The following is a 17,925-nucleotide window of genomic DNA, read 5'->3' as shown; positions in this document are numbered from 1 at the left end:
ATGTAAAACGAAGTCCAAGATGGTTGTATATCAACATGTGCTCCTTTTTCAAACAGTTTTGTAGACCTTGAAAGCTGAGAGTGGGATGAGGGGAATGAGAGGAAAATGCTATGACATTTATACTAGACAGACAAAGTTGTGTTCACAAGGGAATCTTTTCCTCCTGAAGGTAATTATATATTCTGAAGTCTTCATTCCTCCCAATGCCTCACTTCCTCGAGATTATCTTAATTAGATACAAGGCTAATATAGCAGCAAAGTATATTTTGAAGCAGCCAGGAGTGGAGCTGGCAAGTTACTCTACTGAGACTGCACCTGGTGCATGGTGCTTAGTCAGGTTATACCTAAAGACTCTAAACTCCAGGACTATTCCTATTTCATTACTTCTGATACTTAACTATATTAGGAAAGGATCCCCTCCAAATTAGGAAACTTTCAAGTATGCAGAGGTTGTAGCATCTGACTTGGGTAGCAACTATCTAAATGGAGAAGGCAGATGCAGAAGGGATGTGGTGGGGTGATTAAATGTGGAAAAATAAAATTCCTTGAGGTCACACAATATAACCCAGTGACAGAGCCAAGAATAGAAACCTGATTTTTCCAAACTGTCCTTAATATCTAGAAAACAAAAAAGAGCTTCCAAGCTCTGGCATTTGTCACACTAGATGCCTTCAAGCCACTTTAGAGTCACAGCACATTGCAAGGCTGGAAATGACCAATGCCCCTGCTAACACAGGAATAATCTGTAACTACCCTGCAGTAGTGCCCCATGTGTCCATATTCAAGCCTTTCTTCCCTGCAACTCATACTCTAAAATATATATAGACAGTAGCATGCAGAAAGCGAAGGCTTGTGGGTGGATGAGAGGTTACTGGAAGCCAAACATTAAAGGCTATTCCACTTAGTCTTATTTATTCCAGTACACTTAATATTTCCCATTAACTGCTGAACAAATGTAATGACTCAGGCATTAATGGAATCTCTGTAAAGTGCATGTCTTAAGTGGGGACAGCTTCAAACATACAGCATAAAGAGTACAAGAGAAGGAGAGGGATCACCTGGATAACATTTGTGTTGGACAGCAGTAGATCAGGCAAACAGAAACCTCAGGATGTGTGTCTAAAAGTCGGCTGTGCTTTATCAGGCTGTTGCCTCCTATGATGCTAAGCACTTCTCCAGTCATTGTGGAAGAATATTGCACAACAGCAGGGGCTTGGAGTAAAGTTAGGTAACACTTCAAGAAAATGCAATAGTCTCTTTCTCCTCTTTAAGTTTCTTTAGAGCAACCTGTGGAACTTGGTGCATTTTTTCCTTCCAAAGGGTTCATTCATTCATATGAACACTTTATGGCTGGAAAAATCACTTCATGGCTAGATCTTTTATGAGTAAAGAAGACAGCCCTCCAGATAGAAGGGTTTAGTTACTTTTGAGCAAGGAAGTAGGACTATGGATTTGGGGTTTTACATTAATGATTACTGTAGATTATGACATTACTTTCAGCTAAATACTCCCAATCTGTATTTATCTGAAGGGTATCACTTGTATATTGTTATCCAAATTCAGTGAATTATCCTAGGTGTCCTGTAGTCTTTTACTGTGCACATGACAAAAAAACTTTCTAATCAGGAGGCTTTTGACTGACTTTCTACAAAGCCCAGGCAAGACAGAAATCTGCCAAAATCTTATGAGATGGGTTATAGCATGCTAAGACTGAAAATGCATAGTCATGTTCCCTCTGTAATGAAGCTATATGTGTATTTGGGCCTGGGCTAAGCAGGAGAACGTTTTTCCCCAGCTGTGCTTACTGACTGGAAATGCTGTGTCTTCACTGAAGAAGCAGTGCTGGTGCATGTGTTACAGCTACCACCAGCATGGCTGGCTCAGGCTAAAAGCTGGCTGCAGTAAATACAGAGTAAGAATATTGTCTTTCTTGCTGTCCCTTTAGCTTACACTGACCAGGGTGTGTCACTAAGTCATGAGCATTAAGTATCCATAACTGAAACATGTTTTGCTGATAAATGTCCTCCCTACCACCCACTGTTGGAGCTGCTGGATAATTCGGGTAAAATCAGAAAGATCTGTCTAAATAAGGTCTAAAGATCTGGGTTCAATATCCTGCTCTGTTGTGTGATTTCAGGTGTATTAGGAAGGCACTGGAGTTTATGTAAATGGAGATAAACATTCTCAGAGTTTTTCCACGCTTTGAATTCTCAGCTGCCTCTGCTGCCCTCATGTTGAGCTGCCTCCCTGCTTGATACTGTTTCATAAGGTGATGGAGCATGACAGAAATAAGAATGATATGAACGTTGGAATAGGTAATTTCCACTGAAATAACTTTCACTTGGCTGAGGATTTCTCCCTAGCTGAACAGGGAGGGATTAGGAGATTTGTTAACCCTCATGGTTATCACTTCAAAATCAATGCGAAACCCATTGTTCTCTTTAGAACAAGAGACAATCTACTAAAAACTTCCAGCTTTTTCAGCTGAGTTACCCAGGAGAAGTAACCTCATCCAGGAGTCAATTGTTCCTCAGCTCCCATGCTCTGCAATCCAGTCTTGATGTTTCTTTTTTCTATGTCTTTGAGGTTTTGTAGCTGTCTGAATACATCAGTACCCAGCACTGATGCGATGTTTTAGCATGCCATGAAGATTACCAGATGTCTCCTCCACGTGTGTGTGATAAAGGGAAGCTTTATTACTTCATCTCATGAACAAGCAACTGAGTTATAAAGAGGATAATGTGGCAGGACTGGGAATTGAACCTTCATCCGCTGAGTTTCAGATTGAGGGAATTAATTAAAAATTGATTCAAGCCATGACAATACTTTCTGGGTTAACAGAAAATAATAAAAAAACAAACAGCAACAAAGCCACACCAGAATAGAGTAAGACCTTGCCCAGCGGTGCAGGTTGTTAAATTCTCTTCTCACCCTCCATGTAAAAGCTGTGCTTAGGCACAGTGCAGTGCCTAGATATTTGTTGTTTGCCATTTTGTGGTTACAAAACCAGATTACTTCTGTCAGATCAGTAATTTCATACCCTTGAGGTATTTATATCTCGTCTAATCTCCATGTAATGGATTATACACTGTAGTTGTGCTAGGGGTTTGAATTTCTTTATTCTTATTAAGTTGTCATTTCCATAGCTGCTTCATTCGTTTCCATTTTGCAAAGGCCTGTGCTGAAACTTTGGTGGCTTTTCTAACCAATTACAATAATATCTTTCAATTATGCTACAAATAGAATACTCTAGCAGCTAATATTTGTAGTGTAAAATGTTCATCTTTTATTTGGCTTGACACTTGAGTGCAAGTATCCTCTGGTACTATTGTCATTCTGAAACATTATAGAGTGGGATCAAATCGCACACATTTTAGAGATATAGAAAGAGACATGTCACCTGCCCCAAGGAGCTTGTGTTCTAAGACAAGACAAGACAAATGTAAGACATGACATTTGACAACAGATCAGTTCAAAAAGAGACTGGGGGAGGAGAAACAGGCTGGAAGATGAGCTCCAGAGCTATGTTTTAAATGTATAGCAGCATGTGGGAGGCACAACAGTCTCAGTGGAAAGTGATATCAAGTGCAAGAATTAGGACCTAATTTGACTGGAAGTAAGGAATACAGTGAGAGCTGCCCTTTGCAACAAGCTTGTTACAAAGCCCTTCAAATACTGCTGTCAGGGTACTTTTCATGGGAAATGAGAAGTAGCTACATCTGCTTAAAGACAGGCAGGACGTGGTGAAAGCCCTTCTCTCCCCAGCGTTGCCAAGACACTGAACCAGAGCTACTTATGCTGTCTTTCATTTCAAGCAATTTTTCTTCCTGTTACCACCTGCATTGGTATTATGTATCTCAAGGACAAGTCCAGTAGCAGCTAAAAGGAGTCAATACTGAGCTGATTTCTCCTTATAGCTCATGAGTTGATCATGATCGCAAAGGCCCAGAAAGCAGGAATTCCTGCAGCTAGCCCCCTCTTTTACTGAATAAAGAGTGGCAGGATACAAGAAACATGGACTCTGGTTCATTAGCTCTTTTGTGGCAGTAGTGTTACCAGTTTGGAGAATGAAATGGAGAGACAGACAGGAGTTAGCATGAGATCTGTGACCTATGTGAGTCCTTGGGCTGAACCTGTCTCCTCTTGATGCGGGTTTTGAAAGAATGGCTCACCCAGGTGAACCATCCAGCCACGTCTCTGTTTCAAGAGTGCCACAGTTGGGACTGACAGTTAAAAGGCATGAGATGAGAACTGTGTTCTCAGGAGCTTGAAAGCCATTGTTTCTCTGAAGCTTTCTGCTAAGTGACACATCTCTAAGGAAAACTAACTGTATTATCTTCCATCAATTTGACATGAGTGTGACCTTTGTCTCAATTAAATAGGATCTGGGGCAAGAGATTCTGCAGAAGGCTCAGCAACGATATCACAGCAACTCTGCCCTACTTATTCCACCTAACTGTCTTAAGGTTTAAAACATTTACATGCCATGGAAAGAAATGCAGTGTTTGGACTAAAAGATTTTTGAGAGCTTTATGAACATTAGTTGTTTATGCTAAATTCCTTCTACTGCTGAATCTTGTAATGAGGCTTACCTTAAATGTTATGGTGACAGGGCAAGTCAGATAGTATGACTTTGTGTTTGGGCCCACTAGCTCTCCTTGTGCAGGTGGTGTAACAGAACAGCCCTGTACTTTGGTCACTGTAGAGACTGTGACTTTGAGTATTGAGTGGATTTACTCTTTTTGGCTGAGGATGAATGGCTCTTTATTTTGTGCTGAGACTGTCCTTAGAAGTGGTATGGCTCAAACTCATGAGTTTTAAACTGTTTGGTTAAAGCAAGGGGACAAGCATAAGTGGATTTATTAGCTAAAAAGCTGTGAAAGACAAGCTGCCCTTCCCTGCATTAATCATCTGCTGTCAGATTACCTGCAGTGATTACTTTGCTAACCAAAAGCAGGGGAAGGAGAGGAAAGAAGGGAAAATTTCCCACAGTGAATTTACTGAGGGCACGCTATAATTTGGACAAAAATGCAGGTGCTAGTGACAAATGCATGAACCAACTGTTCCTTGAGTACATCGCCATTATCAGGCCAAGTGAAATGGCTGATGTCTTCAGAAGCCAGATGTGCATGTTGGTTTAGTATGGCAGTGAAATTATAAATCTTACCATAACAATGAGAAAGGAAGCCAGGTAACAGCTATAACTTCAGAGATCTGGTTTTGTCTCTGTTTGGCAGGTTCATGAGGTAAACTATATGCCTTTACACCTAGCCTACTTCTGAAGTACAGGTAACATTTGTAGTGATAGTAGTTAGACACTATGTTAGATGTTAGTAATGTTGTAGTAATTAGACATTTATGTTATGTTTGCTGAAGGTTCACAAACTAAGGTCTGTTGCTCTTGGAACACAAAACAAAAATCCATTTCAAGTACTTCAAAAGCTATAGAATGTTTGCATTTCCTAGCTGTGAAATATTTTCAGAAAACCCTTATCCATACACATTATTTAAGTGTCTTAATCATTGTGGGATAGATGCCGTGGACCAGCAGATTTTTGTTTTCATGACACCAGGAAGACCTGGAAAAAAACCTAAGGTTTCCCTATGCTGAAGTAAATCTGGCAACTCTTCTTAATGTTATTTTAGCTCTGGGATGTGACTCTGTTTGTGACTGATCCTGTTTAGTTAAAAAAAAAACAAACCTGCTGTGGTACTTCCTTAAAAGCCATGGAAGAATCTGAAGTCTTATATCATGATTTTTAATTAATGTAATTGAGTAGACTGGTGAACCTTTAGCACAGTATGAAGAACGAATTCTTTCTAACAGCAATTATAAACTACTTGTTTGAAAAGAATTTATTTGAAAGAAAAAGCTAGAGGTGATAAAGAAGCAAATATATGTCTCATGTAATGAAACTTCTGTGATAAAATAAGCTGAAAACATATATTTGTCCTTTTGTAATTGGTTCCTGTCTATGCATTAGGTACATCACATTAAATTTAAAGAACTGTGTACCAGGTAGCCAAGTAATTAAGGCATAGAAGTTAAACTGTTCTAGATGTGAATCTGCATGGGTTTGATTCCCATGCCTAACAGTGCCAATTTAGTTCAGATTTTCAGAAGTCACCCCAAGTTGAAGCCTAACAACTGAAAAGGGAAGAGTGCAACCAAGCTGTTTTCAGACCCCAACTAATAAAACACTGAGCAACCTGGCCTAATTTCAGCGTTAACCTTGCTTTGATCAGGAGGCTGGACTGAAGACCTCCTGAGTTCTCTTCCTACCAGAGGGATTCTGTGAAATATGGAAGAAGCTGCATATCATAATAATGCCTCTTCAGACAAAGGCACGCATGCATGTGCATAGAGACAGAGAGATGCAGGACAAAGATGTGTCTTAGGGCATAGTCTTGTGACACTGAAGTTTCAAAATGGTGTAAACCATAAAGAAACACGCACACACAAATATCTGCAGTATGTCATGAGACAAAAAGATTCTCTGAATATGAGTTTGGGGCACATGAAGGATCATGGGGCAACAACTTCTAATCTAATAATATTAATTTTCAGGGAGTGGTCAGCTGTTACTACTTCTGCCACAAATATATTGACTTTACAGCTATAGATAAAGGTTTTTTTTTTTCTTCTACCAGAGATCCTGGCAGCCTCTGATTTTGGGAGTCTCTGTTCTCTTTTCTTAAAAAATACATTATATTTCTAGTCCTTGGCTGGAAGAAAAAACCCTAAATTATTCTTCTGCATTTCAGAATAACAAGGGAATATCCTTTGAATATAGAATCATACATTTTGAGAATTGTATTGCTATTAGAAAGAAGGAAAAAGCTATCAATTTGATAGGGCTTGCAGAGAAGATGGGTGATGATGGTCATCTCCACCTTCAGTTCACAGAACATTTCTGGGACGTTTTCACACTACACTGCAACTTGATTTAAGGTAACCTTTCTGCTGCAGAATAGGAAAACTCCTCCTTCCTGTCTGAAAATCTGTCAGATTGTCTGCTGAAAAACTGTTTTTAACTACTTTTACAATTACATTTATATGTGTTCAGATAGAAAAAGTGTATATACCTACCTTTACTAATCATTGTTTATATCTTGCTTTAGGGCTTTTCTCTCTATTGGTGTATTACTGGAATCCTTAAGTAATTCATGGTGCAAGGTAAGATTGCCTTCAGCAGTACTGCAATTAATAATTGGTAATAATTTTCTTCTGAAAAGCATGCCCCTTGAAAGTATCAAGTGTAATTTATTGTATTTCTCATATATAACTTCATTCTAACATTTTATTTGCTCGTTAATCAAAAACCCCCATTTTTTTCTGGAGTGCCAGGGACTACGTGTGGCTAAGACTGGAGCAGAAAGAAAAAATTCTAAAAACCTGCAGGATATGTTGTGATGGAGGTTGCGTGTCTGCAGCCCGTGTGCTAATTCTTCATCTTATTTGTTTGTTTTCTCTGCTATTCTGTTTCAGTTAGCTCTGAATGTTATGAAAATCAATACATATTCAAGAAAAGCTATAACCATATTATACATTTTACAGCTTACAAATCTATTTTAGTTATGTAATGGAAGTGTAATAATAGTTCTGCCAAAACCAGACCCCCCTTAGGACACTGAGAAGATGGAAAGAGATAAAATGAGATGTCAGAACAGGAAAAGTCTCAAATTTCATGGACAAATGTATAAAAGAGCTGAAGTAAATACATTTTAGATGTACTTGATTTCAGGCTTTCATCTTTAAGATACTTCAGAATGTGGTAAGAAGTAGATATTTTTGCATGTGTGTGCTAAGTTTCTCAGGATTTCCAGTTTCTAAGCATACATTTCAGGGCTGAGGATAAGATTCCCAGGACTCCAAGATTAGCAGCTACTGGTTAAATAAAAGGTTACATACAGTATTATATTTGCTGTAATATTTGTTGAGAGAAACCCTGATAAGAATTTGAGTATGAAAGAAGAAATGATCAGGGACATTGAACCTTATTCATAACAGCAGTAAAGCCTCTGCAAGACAGACTGTACAGCTTCTGCTTTGTGCAAGAGATATGCCAAGGATGGACAAAGGACAGAAAACAAAATAAAAAATACCAACTTCAGGCAGGTATATAACTGTGTTAAACACAAGCGGGTCTAGAAGCTTTAACTGGGCACAATTCATCTTTTAAACAGAGTGAATACTGTTGGTGAGGACCTCAGGAGAAAGAATCTGAGCTGCTATAGAGTTGACATCAATGTGCTGGGGAGATAAAGTGGAATTTCTTGAATATGCTGAAATAAGACCTTTGATTTACACAAAGAACAGGCCTTTTAGTGTATACGTACTTTGCAAAAAGAAGGGGCTAGAAATTTATATTCTTATGATGACATCATAATCATTTTCAGTGCATAACCCAGGCATCTGTATTCACAGCTATTTACAGCTTTATGTTCTTAAAGCATCATAGTACTTCCTCCTCAAAGCAGGGATGGCAGACAGGTATTCATCTCCATCTATTCAATGGCCACTCTGTATTGCATACTACAGAAATATTAAGATATGTTATGATTTTTAGGGTGAGGAATTGAAAGCAAGTTATTTTTCGATGAACATGCTGTAAATCCACAGAATTCCAATTTTTTTTTTAAGGTGATGTCTTCACTTACTCTAAACCAGAGTGAAAATTTTAAAGAGAAGTGGGATAATGCTTTTCTTTATTACAAGATAAAAAAAAGGGCCAATTATCTCAAAAGATGGAAAGGTGCCAGTAGAACCCACTGGGTGTATAAGCAGAACAACAAAACTTGAATTGGGGTGGGAGATTGGGGATTTCTCTAAAAAAGACTTGGCTGTCACAACCCTTAGTGCCCAGTCGTGTACTGTCTGCAAAGAGAGTAATAATATCCTTTTGTGCTACAGAGTTAAAGCTGGTGATGACATCTATTCCTGTTTTGTTGATACTCCATTCATTTTTGCAAGCAAAAGCAGGGAATATTCTATTAGACGTGCCAAAAGGTTTTATGACATATCCCCCTCTCAGTTATTTTTGGAATTGACAGCATTAACATGTACAGCATCGCTTTCCATTTCCGTGGTCAGAATGGCAGATGAATTTAATCAAGCAATTTAATCAGTAAGCTCCACTAAATTGTTGTAAAATTCTTCATGTAGTAAATGTGGCCAAAGAATAAGCGTTGTCTTTTTTAGGACTGTCATTGACCCCTGTAAATGTTTTTACTGTTCTCCTTCCCTGTAATTACCAAGCTTCATTATGCAATCATAGTTATGATGAAATGGTTTGCCTGCCTTTGAAGTATGCCAAAGACAGTTACACATTAGTAATAAAAACATTTTCATAGCCCATTTCACCCCTGCTTGCAATCATTTAGAATTTTTTTTTATAGAAATGCAAGATCATTGTCAATACCTTGACAGGTGATGTGACATTCACAAATCATAAGGGAGACTTGAACCAGCCAGTGGGGGAGTATTTAAGGGAACTCAGAAATGAGATCCCAGAAAATCAACACATCATGCTGTGTGTGCCAGCAGGCTGAAAAAGTATAGGTAAATGTCAGGTAGAAAGGTTTGTATATAAAGCAAAGGGTTTACTCTGAATCAGAAAAGATCAATTTCAGCAGTTTTGCACAATTCAGTCTCAGTTTCTTAAGGCAAACAACCTTAAAAAGAAGCTAGAGAGCTTCTGCAGGTGCCAATTGTTAGGAAGAGCATTACCAGGCAGTAAGAAAGAAACACTTTCAGAAAAATCTTTAGCTCAGCAGTATTGACTATTAGAGATAACGATAAATCACAGTCTGATGGCTTTTGGAAATTGGTATACAATGGAAATACCTCTTTTTCCTGAAATGTTACAGGGACCGCCAACTTCGGTAAAAAATATTCTATTAAAACAGTACTAAATAATGCCGAGTGAACATTATTGTTTGTTAGGTCTGAGAACAGAATAGACTATTATAATAGCTGGCAACCTCTGGATAAATGCTTGCTTCAAAATATCCTTTTTTAATACTGTGGAGAGCTTATAGTTTGATTGTCCAGTTGCTCTCCAGCCATGAAATAAATAGGAGTTACTGTAGTTTATTTGATCGGGTCTGCTTGTGAAAGAAATGAAACTGGGAAAACCTGCATCATAGACAACTGAATAATACATAGGTAGTCCAGAATATGGTGTCAGGAATTAAAAAAGCAAGCAAGAAAAATAAAAAGAAAAATTTAAAATGAGCTTAAACACAAACTGTATCCTTAGTTTTTAAAGCTGTATGGAGTAACATGCAGGTTACACCCTCAAGGAAACTGATGTACATGGCAGCATTTTTTTCATAGAAAACTTTGAAGATGCTCCCCAAAAACATTGTGGTTAATTGCCAATGGATTTAGGTGTTCTTACACCAGAGGCTTTTAAATTAAGAGTAGAGCTCTTCCGTCAGATTGACTAGAAGTTTGTGTATTGAAAAGAGATACCGCTGAGTACAAAATGAAGATGTAGAACAGACTTTCAAGGCCTGAATGAGCTGAAGGAAAACATGTCCAGCTGTGTGAAAAAAAGAAACCCCTTCTAAAGCAACTCATCCAGTCTTTCCTCCTCCAGCAGAAAAAGATATGTGCACATTGCTCTCACATGGTTGAATAGCAACCATTTCAGAAATGTCGTGTAGCATCCTAACAGGAAGCATTCTTTGGAGGCGACTCAAAATTGGGAGTTCTTAAAAAGTCATAAATACTCCTTTAAAAGTCTGAAGAATAGAAAGCTCTCTATATTAAAAGAAGCAATGGCAGTGAAACAGTTGGGAAAGCAGTGTACATCAGATTGTGACTAATTTTTGTTGTATTTTCTGCTGATCAGTTTTAATCCAAGACAGTAAAATGGGTGCACAGTCCAAAATAGATTTGGTGTTCAGTCAGAAGAGAGGGAATGAAGGACTTTTCTTGCAAAGAGAGAAATGAGAATTGCAGCAGCTCACATCCTGGCTGTGGAGGAGAAGGCAATTTTCAAGACTATATTTAAATGAATTTGAGAAAGCTACATCTTGCTTCTTTATGCTTCAGTGATGTCTGACATTTGAAGCAGGATGATGTGGATAAAGGAAAAGTCTATCTATTTCTTCTATACAGGCAGAAAATAGACATCCGTAACCAATTCAGTGCCTACCTTGTAAGTCAGAAAGCTTTGTATTGTATGAAACACATTTTAGGAAGGAATGTCTGTTCAGGAAGATGCACCAGCAGACACATTTAATCTCTGGATAATAAAGGGCTCTCTTGCTAATGGTTATAATATGCACCATTTAGTTTGTTGTGCCTTCCAGACTCTAGTCTGTCATTAAACCCCACCTAATTCTGGGGATGCTTTTATGAAGCATAGGGGTACTTGTGTGAAAGCATTGGTCTGACTGAAGAACTCATCTTCTGCTACACACAGATATACTGAGAGGTTCATATCAGAACACCTGAAATGTCAACTGCATACTAAAATTCTCAACTATAACTAAAAGGTGGAAATTGGTTAAAATAATTGTCTTTTGCTTTTGCTTTTTCTCTCATAATGATTTTAGTATTTACATAAGCCTTTCCATATTTTCTTGGCATATTCTCTGTTGTTACACAGGATATCTGGCATCGAAAAATAAAGCATGACTACAGCAATGTGTTTTTATTAAGAAATGTGGTAATTGCAAAGTCATGAGTGGATTTGTTGAAATAGGTTTTGAAAGACCCAGACTGTCAAAACCTCTCTATGGCATATAGTGTATATATAACATATGAAGTTAACTTCATATGAAGCATATGAGCATATAGTATATGTTTAGTGCAGATAGATTTTCTACAACTGTAATATATTTTTATTTATATATTATTTATATATATATATTTATTAGTGGCATCACCGTTACTTTATCATACTAAATGATCAGAATATACTTTCAAAATGAGTTCAGAAGACAACCCTTCTTTCTGTGAAGTAGGAAAAATGTATAGCAATTACTTCAGACAACAGAGAATTTTTTGAACTCAGGTGAAATAGTCCATATTTATCAGGGTATTCCTGTATAAGCATTTCATAATCCAGCTGTAAAACAATACTGACAGCAGGACTAAGGGAAAAGCAGGACACTACAGGGAGTCAAAGCCTTACTGGAAATCAGGTTTAACACATCAGAATTTGCATAAGAATTTTGTGGTGGGTGGGAGTCCATTTTCACATGTAGTCAAAAGGTATTTTTTTCTCTATGTTAGTGGTAAAAAATTCATACACAGCAACATTAAGCAGAGAATTGATTAAGGTCTTGAGAAGCTTCTGCTTTAAAGTTATTTGTAAGTAAATAGTGCCCACATCTGATGAGGAGGCAGGACAAATAAAATATATCCTTTTGCCTTCCTCACAACTAGTGAACACTCAAATCTTCCCTTTACTTACTGGCCAGGTGCAGCAGCTGCATGTGTTTTATACAGGTGTCAGTCTCAGATCTGTGGAACATGGAAGTGGTTGCTCTCCACTGATGTGCTGCTAGTGTGAAAATATTAGTATCATCTATTTAAAGCTGAAGGGAATATAGTCTAGTTCTTGCTAAAAGCATAATTTTCCATGAATCTCGTGACAACTGTTTTAAGTAGGTAGCCCAAGAGTAAGTTTCTTGTTACTAGCCTGGTTGCCAGCTGTTTTTGTCAGTCTTGGTTCGTGAGAAAGCTGACAGTGGCTGAAAGCAAACTTACTTTTCTCCAAGCAGTTTTATGAGGCACATAAAAGTTCTCCATGGCTTTTGAGATAAGAGAAATGAAAAATATCTGCAGTTGCCACTGACCAATTGCAGGATCACTCATTTATATAGAAGGTGCTTTAAGGTGGGGCAATTTCATTTTTGCTTTCTCACAGCTCTGTCTGGGTTGTCAGGTTGGCATGTCCTTCCAAAACCATGATGCTGCTCATCATTCGGGGGCTTTTTGCATGTCAGGTGAAGGTATCTTTACAAGTAGGCTAGCCAACAATTTAGTCATTAGGGTGTCATGGTTGTAACTGGGCAACAACCTTTGTGGAGGTTCTGTAGGCCTGCTAACAGTGTGACTGGAGTTTCTGAAATGATAGTCCAAACTGACGTCCTGCTGGCTGGGAAATATTTGGGCAAGATTAATGTACTTTGCTGCCAATTAAAAATAGAGTGGGATAGTGAGAAACAGAGGCAGAACTGAAAGCATCATCTCCCCTGCCTTCTGCCCCAGCTCTGTCCAATATGGGGGCAGCTTCTTGTGTCTTCTCACAAAGGCCCCCCAAAACCTTGACACATAAACCCAATATAGGTTCAATCATCTTAATTTTACATTTCAGAAAAGGTACAGTTGTCTTTAAGAAACAACAAGTATTCTTTTTGATCTGTTGGGTTTCTCATAGGGAAGGGCATGCTCAGTCTGTACTGTGTAATAGCTCTTATTACTGTGTAATAGGTCTTTCTGCAAGACAGTGCTGGTTTTGTTAAAACCCTAAAGGTTAAGCTTGTTGATCTCCTTATCAAAGCAAAATTAAACTGGTCTGCTCTGGTGTGACAGTATTTTTGTGATAATGAAGTTGGCAGAATACTTCCCTTTAAGCTCCCAGCTGTTTGTTGTGCACAGTGTGTTCAGACTTCAAATGGAGCATGGGAGAATGCAAGCAACACAACGAATGGAGAATGGAAGCAGCATAACAAGGGGATAAGAGATTTCCTTCCAAGCTGTCTTTCTACAGTGTTGGCTTATGCATGAGAAGAACTGTATTGTCAAGTCTGCAGTGAAGGGAAATACATAAACCTTATGACTTATTACCTCTAAAATATTGACTATTTTTAGCGTCAGTGGAAAACACAATTGCTACCTGAGCACAGCTTTCCAGACAACTTTTCTGCTTTACAAACTTGATCAGGGACACTTCAGGAAATGCAGAATGAATCATCTGTAATTACTGAAGGTTTGAAAATAGCCTCATTACATGAATATGTTCTTTTTCCTGTTTGAAAAAGAGATTTGGAAATAAGTGTTTACTTATATCCTTTCATCTGTAGGTGTGGGTTATTTCTATCAAAACTTACACACTGATATGAAATAGGTACATAAATTATTCCCTTCTAGGCAGTTGGAGATTTTAAAGCTGGAAGCTGAACACAGTCAGATCATAAATACTTTAACTTAATTGTCAGTGACTTAGAATGTTTGCATAATTTATAAGCAAAGCTGAGTTTTGTATATAAATCATGACTCCTCCCTCTTTTAGACATCAACACCACGTAGTTTTGAAAATGAAACACTCAAAATTCTGAAGTGGGTTGATAGTCAGTACCCTTCATAAACAAAATAGAAAATTTAGCTCATTAGTAATTTTAAGCATTAGATCTTAACTCACTGACACAAGTGAATTCAGAAGAAAGTTGAATTTGTCTCTGGGTTTGTAATGTCCACCTGGTTCACAAAAAGGGATAAAAACAGAGCTAGGTGTGAGTTGTTGCAATACAGAACATACAAGTGCTGCCACATGGACTTGTGTGTAATTAATTATCTTGTTATGCTGTGTGCAAAGATCAAGAATGAATGAATCAGAGGAAGGAAGTCACTCCTTGATGTGGCTTGCAAGGTATATATATTATCTTTATTACTTAACCCCAGATCTAGGAGATTTACAGAGGCAAAGAGATGAAGACAAACATCACTGGGATTGAAAAGAGATATCAGAAACTTCAGAGAATATGGTGTTTGCAAAGAAAATGTCAAGGGTCAGGGAAGATTTATGTAATCAGTTCAAAACCCATGTAATACCAGAAAGTCAGGTTTCATTCTATTTGAGAAAGGGCTGATAAGGGACTTAGTTTAGTTTTTTTTGCCCTCCTCTTGGTCAAAACCCCTGACTGAATGGGAGATAAGTTCCTTTTAACTCAATGATGTCACAACTTCCTTCATGATTGCCAAGTTTTACGTAAATGCTAGTTCTCAGGTGAAAAGTTAGGGATTTTATAGAATCATAGAATCATAGAATAGTTAGTGCTGGAAAGGACCTTAAGATCATCTAGTTCCAGCCCACCTGCCATGGGCAGGGACACCTCACACTAAACCATATCACCCAAGGCTTCGTCCAACCTGGTCTTGAACACTGCCAAGGATGGAGCATTCACAACTTCCCTGGGCAGCTCATTCCAGTGCCTCACCACCCTAACAGTAAACAATTTCTTCCTTATATCCAATCTAAACTTCCCCTGTTTAAGTTTGAACCCATTACCCCTTGTGCTATCACTACAGTCCCTAATGAATAGTCCCTCCCCAGCATCCCTGTAGGCCCCCTTCAGATACTGGAAGGCTGCTATGAGGTCTCCACGCAGCCTTCTCTTCTCCAGGCTGAACAGCCGCAACTTTCTCAGCCTGTCTTCATACGGGAGGTGCTCCAGTCCCCGATCATCCTCATGGCCCTCCTCTGGACTTGTTCCAGCAGTTCCATGTCCTTTTTATGTTGAAGACAGCAGAACTGCACACAATACTCCAAGTGAGGTCTCACTTGATTTTTTTCTGATTGTAGGTGAACACTAGAACAACCACAAATAAAAAAGGAAAACTGTCCCACTTCTGTGAAGTCATCAGCTCTTTCCTCTGATGAAAAAACATTTTTCCTGCCTGCCATGGAAATCTCTCAGTCTTTCTGCAGATGACATCAACTTAAAACACATTCATCTTTCCACACCATTTAGGCCATTGCCTACTTAATGAAACATATAATGGAATGAAATTGCCACCTGGTGATTGAGATATGGGATGACTCCCAAGGGTGTAATTATATAAGCTGTTTTTTAATATTCCAGTAGTATTGGCTATAGAGATGTATCCCTGCCCCTGCAGAAATCAGTGGCATTATTTTCCTTTGTGTTTTCCCTAATTGCTGAAAAAGTCTATTTCAAATATGAAATAACTGTATGTATGAGCTGAGGGCTGTGGAACTTAAAGTGTGGTTGAAGGGGCAGAGGACAGAAAAGTTAATAATGAACAATAACGTATTAAGTTGGAAAGATCTAGTGTCAAGTGAAGTGCTGCACTGACTTGGTTTTATGTGAGAGAGACGTTGCTGATCTAAGAAGTGGAATAAACAGCTTTTCATTGGAATCTGCAAGTGCTCCCAACACAGAGTAAAAAATAAGTTCAGATATTGACAGTCAAAAAGCCTGTACCTCTGTATTTTTTTTTATTTGATACTACTAAGGCAAGGAAGTTAAAAAGATTAAGGAAAAATGGGAAAAAGCTGGTGTGTAGACTTTCAGTTCTCTTGAACTAGAAGAGAAGGATTTGCTAGGCAGGTAAGATGATGAAGTATAAAGGCGTTTCAAGTTATCTTACAAGAAGGTAAAGAATCTTACATGTATAGTAGGAAGGAATCAAAAACATTCAGAGAGGTGGAAATCCAAAGGTGTAATGCCAAAAAATATGGCTAGTAGTAAGTTGTACCTTAAAATGCCCCTCCATGTGATATTGCAGAAAGATTTGGAAACACATGATGATCCATCTTGTCAAGGAACATAGAGGACAACAGATTAGACAACTGTAATCTAGGTTTTATTTAAGCACTTTTCTAAAACTTTGGTTGGTTTTAAGTCATGCAGTGGCTGTCTGCATGGCGATGAAAGGATAGCATAGAAGTGATTACAGTGAAATACCATGTTTCCTTTTTGTTATCAGGAAGATGTGATCAAATTTGAGAAAAAAAAAAAGAGGAGTGTTTGAAGGCAAGGATGATTTGGGACTTTTCAGCATGCCAGCAAAACTAACTTGTGCCTCGCAGAAGGATGAAGCATTGGCACAAAGCTGTGGCTGAGCTGCTAATGTGAAAAACAGGAAGGAGAAAAAAATGAAACTGCTGTGCTGTGCTGGGAAGACAGCTGTGAAGAGTCAGTTTTGCTGTTCCTGTGGTTGACTGATGATGGGAATCAGTCTTGTATTGACTACTGCTCAAAAACTACTGCTCCTATATCTTTAAATTTTCCTAATTGGTGATGGCAGCAACAGCAGCCAGCCTGGGCAAAATCCTTTGGGTGCTTCATGGCTACTTTGGGAATAGTCTGCTTTTCTTAGTTCTTAGGCAAGACCATAACTAAATTGTATGCACTGAGTTTTTAAAGAAAGGTTAGAGTCTTGATGCAAGGTCATGACAGAAACTGGTTTAGTATAATAAATTATAGCCCTTCTGGAGCTTTTTCCATGCCAGTATGGAAATATCCTCCCAGAACTAAACAGCATCTTTGCCACATCAGTTCCCTCATCAGGCTCTGCTCTTCAATACTGTATCTTCAGCTTTTCTATCTTACTGCTTCTCCTAACATCTATTTCTATTTCTTCTTGAATTTGCTGGATTAGAGAGCAATCCATAGAGATTATATTTGTGCTCATGTAGTGCTCATGATACAGTGGCAGTGTTTTGAAAATAGCTAATAGCAATAAGAATTATTCCTGTGACAAATGTCTGAGACTGCAAACGCCAGCAAGGGAGATAAAAAAGAGTGACTTTGAGTGGTTCAATGAAGTGGATCTTACGGGAATAATGGCATGGTGAAAACTCAGAAAAGATCACATTGAATAGCACTGAGGAAAAAAATCCCCTGTGTTGTTACCAGGAGTGGAGCCTGCTGAGCTCTGGAATAGCCTCTCGAGGAATTGCTCTAGTCGCTTTAAAGTGGACTTAACACAGCGCTAAAGAATACACTGTTTTGTACCAGTCTCCAGGGAGATGGGCTAAATGTAGTCTAACAGGCCATTTTTATCTCTTCCTTTGGTACCTGCAGAAGTTGTAGCCATGCGTTTCATTACTTCAGTAGCTGAGTTCACAGATCACAATCAGCGATCAGCCTTTCTTCTTCCTATCTGTGGATTTAAGCACTGTGTTCACCAATATGCTCCCTCCTTCCTGAGGAGAA

This window comes from Melopsittacus undulatus, chromosome 4, assembly GCF_012275295.1.
Source record: "Melopsittacus undulatus isolate bMelUnd1 chromosome 4, bMelUnd1.mat.Z, whole genome shotgun sequence".
NCBI classification, from domain to species: domain Eukaryota; kingdom Metazoa; phylum Chordata; class Aves; order Psittaciformes; family Psittaculidae; genus Melopsittacus; species Melopsittacus undulatus.
Note: the sequence above shows the minus strand (reverse complement) of the source record.